This window comes from Mauremys reevesii, linkage group 12 (genome assembly GCF_016161935.1).
Source record: "Mauremys reevesii isolate NIE-2019 linkage group 12, ASM1616193v1, whole genome shotgun sequence".
Classification (NCBI taxonomy): Eukaryota; Metazoa; Chordata; order Testudines; family Geoemydidae; genus Mauremys; species Mauremys reevesii.
In genome coordinates this window covers 45,871,512-45,878,272 of record NC_052634.1, presented here as the reverse complement: position 1 = coordinate 45,878,272, position 6,761 = coordinate 45,871,512, and the positions used below count along the sequence as shown (strand labels likewise).

Here is a 6,761-nt window from a genome sequence, read left to right as displayed (position 1 = left end):
TGTTTGATAACTATACTCAAGTGCGGTGTGAGATACAGTAGCAGTGGTCCACAGTAAAACTAGTAACCTGGGATATACCATTGCTTTGGGCAGAGAGAATCTGGGATTTCTCTGAGTATCTGGTGAGCCGGGCTGGACCCCAGAGGGGGACACATTGAAGGAACTCAGGGGTTAAGGTGGCTGCTGTAGCTCAGAGGAGGGTCCTTGAGTGCCTGATGGGCTGGGTGAGTTTGGTCACTAACATCCAGCTGCCAAATGCAAAACTCCCTCTTCCTAGTGGAAGGTGGCAACAAGGAAACTCGCAGCCCTCAGCTCCCTGAGAAGGGTTACAATGTGTCTCTATGTTGATTCACCTGTCAAATTCACACAGGGAAAGCTCCCTATAGCATAAAACTCTGCCATATGAAATCATGGAACATGTGCTCTTCACTCTGTGAAAGCATGTAAAGAATCCAAGCGCTGGAGGACAGGGTTTGGATCCAGAGTGACCTAGACAAATTGGAGGATTGGGCCAAAAGAAATCTGAGGAGGTTCAACAAGGAGAAGTGCAGAGTCCTGCACTGAGGAAGGAAGAATCCCCTGCACTGCTACAGCCTGGGGACCGACTGGCTAAGCAGCAGTTCTTCAGAAAAGGACCTGGGGATTACAGTGGATGAGAAGCTGGATATGAGTCAACAGTACCCCTGTTGCCAAGAAGGCTAACAGCTGATTGGGCTGCGTTAGTAGAAGCATTGCCAGCAGATTGAGGGAAGTTTGTTCATTTCAAACCTTCAGCTTATTCATTTCATGTGGTGACCCCTCCTAGTTCTTGTGTTATGAGAAGGAGTAAATAATACTCCCTTCCTTGGTCCTTTAAAAGATATTATGTGACCCCCTCCTCATTGTGTCTCGTGTCTTAGGACCAACATGCAGGGCTGCCTCCAGACCCCAGCGCGCCAAGCGCGAGCTTGGGGCAGCGTGCCGTGGGAGGGCGGCAGGCGGCTCTGGTGGACCTCCCGCAGACGTGCCTGCGGAGGGTCCGCTGGTCCCGCGGCTTTGGTGGAGCATCCGCAGGCACGTCTGCGGGAGGTCCACCGGAGCCGCTGAACGAGCGACCGCCAGAGCGTCCCCTGCGGCGTGCCGCCCTGCTTCAGGCAGCGGAAATCCTAGAGCCGCCCCTGCCAACATGGATACCAGGGGCGGCTCCAGGCCCCAGCACACCAAGCACATGCTTGGGGCAGCATGCCACGGGGGGCACGTCTGTGGGAGGTCCACCAGAGCCGCGAGACCGGCGACCAGCAGAGCGCCCCCCGCGGCGTGCCACCGTGCTTGGGGTGGCAAAATGGCTAAAGCCTGATGGATACAACAACACCGCAAACAACAAGGTTCCAAGTCAATGCACATGGGAGAAGCATCTTGTGTTTCATTCCTTATGTCCTAGTCCCATTGTGTGGCCATTTCCTTTTCTTCCTTTCTGTCAAAAGCTTTGGTGTTTTGCACAGAAACATTATTTCCCCAGGAGAGACTCAGGAGTGGGGGCTGCATTCCTGTACCAAACAGTCCCTAGAAGGGGGCAGACAAAGGCCTTTAGGACGAGGCGTCCGTCACTGTCAAAAATCATCTCCCTCCTGTGGTTCCGTGGGCAGCAGGAGCAGCCACAGCTCGGTGGCCCCTGGCAGCAGCACTCCTGGGGTGGCCGGAGCAGCAGCAGGCCCCCTGGGGCTCCCCCCCACCAGGGCAGCAGCTGGAGTGGCAGCAGGTTGTTAGGGCTTCTCCCCTGGTAGCTGGTGCTCATTATCCATCAAGTAAATCAAAACACTTCCCCCTGCAAGTGGAATTAGCCCAGGACCCTGAGAGTCAGCAGCTCTTACACCCCCCCCCCCCCCCGAGCTCTCTGGTCAGGTGTCCTAGCACCGGAAGCCTCCTGTTTAGATCCTCAAATAGCATTTTTGCACTGGGGGGGGGGGCTGAAATTTTGGACTGGACATTGTAGCTCCCCCGTTATTTTATTGAATTGCTTCAAAACAGCAAGTGTAGAAAGTCTCCGAAGTGCCAGGCTCTCTGCCATGGAAACAGCTGCTCCTGCTCTCCAGGAGTCTGTGCATTCCACCCAACAAAGTACAAACCTCTGAACTGAAGGGGGGTCAGACAGTGATGGTAACACAAATCTTCCGACTGTTAACCCAAGTCCCTTCCTTTCTTTAACCCAGGACGTGCCAGTCAACTGTTAGCCATGGTGTTATCTTCATCTTAAAATACCTCTCAGGACATTGAACAGAAGAAGTGAAACCTCCTCCCCCAAATGGCTCCCTGTTGAGGCGTTGTACCGTACCTGCCCGTGGAGACTGGTTTTATATCCTTAGAGCTTTTTCTCTTCAAACCCCTTATCCCAATCTATGGGCCACCTCCACATTTCAGAGTTTAGAATTTGCTCTCATCACCCTCATATGGCAGTTTCCATGTGAATTAGACAAAGTGAGTGGGGGAAGCTCCATGGCTACTGAAAACGGATGCTTTGGGTGAGGCCTGAACTCATAACCCCAGCAGTGCGCCTCCCTCACTAGCCAGGTGTGCCCCTGTAGGTGCTTCATAGACAAGCTTGGGAAGTAGGGTAGTTACCTGTGTCTGTGATTAACCACTTTGGTGACCTAATTGAGAGGCTGATGGTTCAAACCCAGGTGGAGATAGAGGTAGGTTTTTTTTTAGTGATGAGACTCCAGTACATTTTAACAGGTAGTAAAACGCCTCAATTCTGCTCTAGCCTCATTGGGCAAGCATAAGCAGCATTTTTGCCAGATGCATTGGTGGTATAGTGGTGAGCATAGCTGCCTTCCAAGCAGTTGACCTGGGTTCAATTCCCAGCCAATGCAGCGATGTGATGTTTTTGCTGCTGGGAATTGGTTTAATTTCAGTCACATTGTATCAGTTTAGCAATGGAAGGAGAGAATCAATGTCCTGCAGGTCATTCAACACACAATGGAGGAAGAAAGGGGCAGGACTATACAATGAGCAGGTGGAGTCATCCTGGTATTACAACATTTGGATTATTTTTTATTTTTTTCCCTTTACTTCCCTCTCCCTTTTAGACTCAGAGCCTTTAAGGTCAGAAGGGACCAGTGTGATCATCTAGTCCGACGTGTTGCACCTTATAGGCCAAAACACCCCACCCATCCACTCCTGTAATAGACCCGGGAGGGGAGGCAGCTCTGTGCACTGCCCCTACCCCAGGCAGCACATGGAGGCCCTCTGCTCCCCTCCCCCAATGGGTGTGCAGAGATGTGCCAGCAGCACTGAGGTGGCTCCCTGCCCACTCTGCCTCCGTCCCTCCATGCCACTCCCAGAAATGGCCGGCATGTCCCAGCATCCCCTGGGGCGGGGGGACTGTCTCCATGCACTGCCCCTGCCCCGAGTACCAACTCCGCAGCACCCATTGGCCAGGAACTGCAGCAAATTGGAGCTCTGGGGGCAGCGCCTGCAGGCAGTGGCGCACGGAGACCCCCTGGCCTCGCCCACCTAGGAGCTGCTGCCGCAGGGTTGTGTGTACCGGTCACTTTGGGAGCTGCACTGCCCGGGGTAAGCGCCACCCCTCCTGCACCCCAACCCCCTCCCCCAGCGCAGAGCCCGCACCCCGCACCCAAACTTCCTCCCAGAGCTTTGCTTGTCTTCCTTTCACCCAGAACCATCCTTCTCCTGGGCTGCAAGTAGCCATCCCTGGGAAGCCAAGAGGCAGGCACAGGATTCTGCCTCCCAGCAGCCAACCGCACCTCCCCAGGCTTTGCAGAACGAATGGTGACGCTCTACTAACCCCACTTAGCCGCATTGAGGCACTTAGCTTCTGCCCTGCCTTCCTCAGCTCGACTTTCCTCTTTTGCCCCATTCCCACCTCACTCCCTCCTTTGGCAAGTCACACAGAGGAGGCCAGCAGGAAGAGCCGTCCGCCATAGGCCAACCTCCAAGGGCAGAGGAGACCAAGCCACAAGGCTTCAAAGGGTGACTGGCCAAGGTCCTCTAGCTTTCCCATACTGATGCTAAGGCTTTTTCCCAGCTCATTTCACCACCCTCTATCCTGCAGGGGTTGGGGTTATCACAGGTGTTACCCAAAATTGGGCCAGCTAGTCAGTGTAGGGAGGACTAATGACCCAACAGAGTTTGGCAGAAAGCAGCACGTTTATTATACTGACAGCTAAGCTCAAAAGAAGAAGGGGGGGGGGGGGTGTCACACTCACACTTGCATACTCATGCTCCCAGGACAGGCATGGCACTGGAGATGTCAGGATTCTGCAAGGTAAGTGTCCCACAGCACAGCTATGGACGGTGCGATGAAGGTAAGTCTTCCTGAGGCACAATGAAATACAACGCAGAGAACCACTGGCCAGGCGGTCTGGGCAAAGGGCATTCACTGGAGGTACAAGCTTATGAGTGCTCTCCTGAGCACATGGCCCCTTCCCCTTTTAAGGGCCTGCACCTCATGGCCTGCGACTAGAGATGACTTGGCTGCATCCGGTTGGTCACACTCCACCTTGGGCAGTGTCCATGCTCTGGGTGTGTGATTGCTGCCTAATTAGAGTCCCAGACACCTTGTCTACCTGGGAGCTCTTCTGCTCTTCAACCAGAACATTCATCCCACAAGCATTCCAGGAGGGAGCGGGATGGGGAAAGCCACTTCACAGGCATTCAGAGAGGGAGAGGAGACAAAAGTGGGAGCGGGGGAAGTATAACAGACCTTTTGAGCATAGAAATCACTGCTGCTGCTACAACAGCAGGGACAGGCCAGTAGGAGCTGGGAAAATTAAGCCAGTGTGTTTCTGCCTGGTTTCGAACCAGGGACCTTTTGCGTGTTAGACAAACGTGATAACCACTACACTACAGAAACTCTATCACAGGGCTTTACCCCTCTCTTCATAAGTACAGAAGAATGGCCATACTGGGTCAGACCAAAAGTCCATCCAACCCCACATCCTATCTGCCAACAGTGGCCAATGCCAGGTACCCCAGAGGGACTGAACAGGTAATGATCAAGTGATTTCTCTCCTACCATCCATCTCAACCCTCTGACAAACAGAGGCTAGGGACACCATTCCTTACCCATCCTGGCTAATAGCAATTCATGGACTTATCCTCCATTAATTTATCTGCAAAAAGAAAGAGGAGTACTTGTGGCACCTTAGAGACTAACAAATTTATTTGAGCATAAGCTTTGCTGGGCTAAAACCCACTTCATTGGATACATGCAGTGGAAATACAGCAGGAAGATATATATATACACAGAGAACATGAAAAAAAATGGGTGTTGCCATACACACTATAACGAGAGTGAACAGTTAAGGTGAGTTATTATCAGCAGGAGAAAAAAACCTTTTGTAGTGATAATCAGGATGGCCCATTACCAACAGTTGACAGGAAGGTGTGAGTAACAGTAGGGGGACAAATAAATATGGGGAAATAGTTTGACTTTGTGTAATGACCCATCCACTCCCAGTCTTTATTCAAGCCTAATTTAATGGTGTCCAGTTTGCAAATTAATTCCAATTCAGCAGTCTCTCGTGGGAGTCTGTTGTTGAAGGTTTTTTGTTGTAATATTGCAACTTTTAGGTATGTAAATGCGTGACCAGGAGATTGAGGTGTTCTCCAACTGGTTTTTGAATGTTATAATTCTTGACATGTGATTTGTGTCCATTTATTATTTTACATGGAGACTGTCTGGTTTGGCCAATGTACATGGCAGAGGGGCATTGCTGGCACATGATGGCATATATCACATTGGTAGATATGCAGGTGAACGAGCCTCTGATAGTGTGGCTAATGTGATTAGGTCCTATGATGGTGTCCCCTGAATAGATATGTGGACAGAGATGGCAATGGGCTTTGTTGCATGGATAGGTTCCTGGGTTAGTGTTTTTGTTGTGTGGTTGCTGGTAAGTATTTGCTTCAGGTTGGGGGGGTTGTCTGTAAGCAAGGACTGGCCTGTCTCCCAAGATCTGTGAGAGTGAGGGATCATCCTTCAGGATAGGTTGTAGATCCTTGATGATGCCCTGGAGAGGTTTTAGTTGGAGGCTGAAGGTGACGGCTAGTGGTGTTCTGTTACTTTCTTTGTTGGGCCTGTCCTGTAGTAGGTGACTTCTGGGTACTCTTCTGGCTCTGTCAATCTGTTTCTTCACTTCAGCTGGTGGGTACTGTAGTTGTAAGAACGCTTGATAGAGATCTTATAGGTGTTTTTCTCTCTGAGGGTGTGGAGCATTTATGTTTGTATCTTAGAGCTTGGCTGTAGACAATGGATTGTGTGATGTGGTCTGGGTGAAAGCTGGAGGCATGTAGGTAAGTATAGCGGTCAGTATGTTTCTGGTATAGGGTGGTGTTTCTGTGACCATCGCTTATTAGCACAGTAGTGTCCAGGAAGTGGATCTCTTGTGTGGAATGGTCCAGGCTGAGGTTGACGGTGGGATGGAAATTGTTGAACTCATGGTGGAATTGTTCAAGGGTTTTCTTTTCCATGGGTCCAGATGATGAAGATGTCATCAGTGTAGGGCAAGTAGAGTAGGGGCATTAGGGGATGAGAGCTGAGGAAGCGTTGTTCTAAGTCAGCCATAGAAATGTTGGCATACTGTGGGACCATGCAGGTACCCATAGCAGTGCTGCTGACTTGAAGGTATGCATTGTCCCCAAATCTGAAATAGTTATGGGTGAGGACAAAGTCACAAAGTTCAGCCACCAGGTTTGCTGTGACATTATCGGGGATACTGTTCCTGAGGGCTTGTAGTCCATCTTTGTGTGGAACGTTGGTG

General features: G+C 51.1%; 2 non-coding genes across 2 annotated transcripts; one reads left to right on the top strand and one right to left on the bottom strand.

Moving 5' to 3' along the window:
* Window positions 1-2,777: 2,777 nt before the first annotated feature.
* On the top strand, window positions 2,778-2,849 carry TRNAG-UCC. Its single transcript has one exon. It is a non-coding gene; the product is annotated as a tRNA-Gly (tRNA).
* A 1,930-nt stretch (window positions 2,850-4,779) lies between these two features.
* Window positions 4,780-4,852, bottom strand: TRNAV-AAC. Its single transcript has one exon. It is a non-coding gene; the product is annotated as a tRNA-Val (tRNA).
* Between the last annotated feature and the right edge of the window lie 1,909 nt (window positions 4,853-6,761).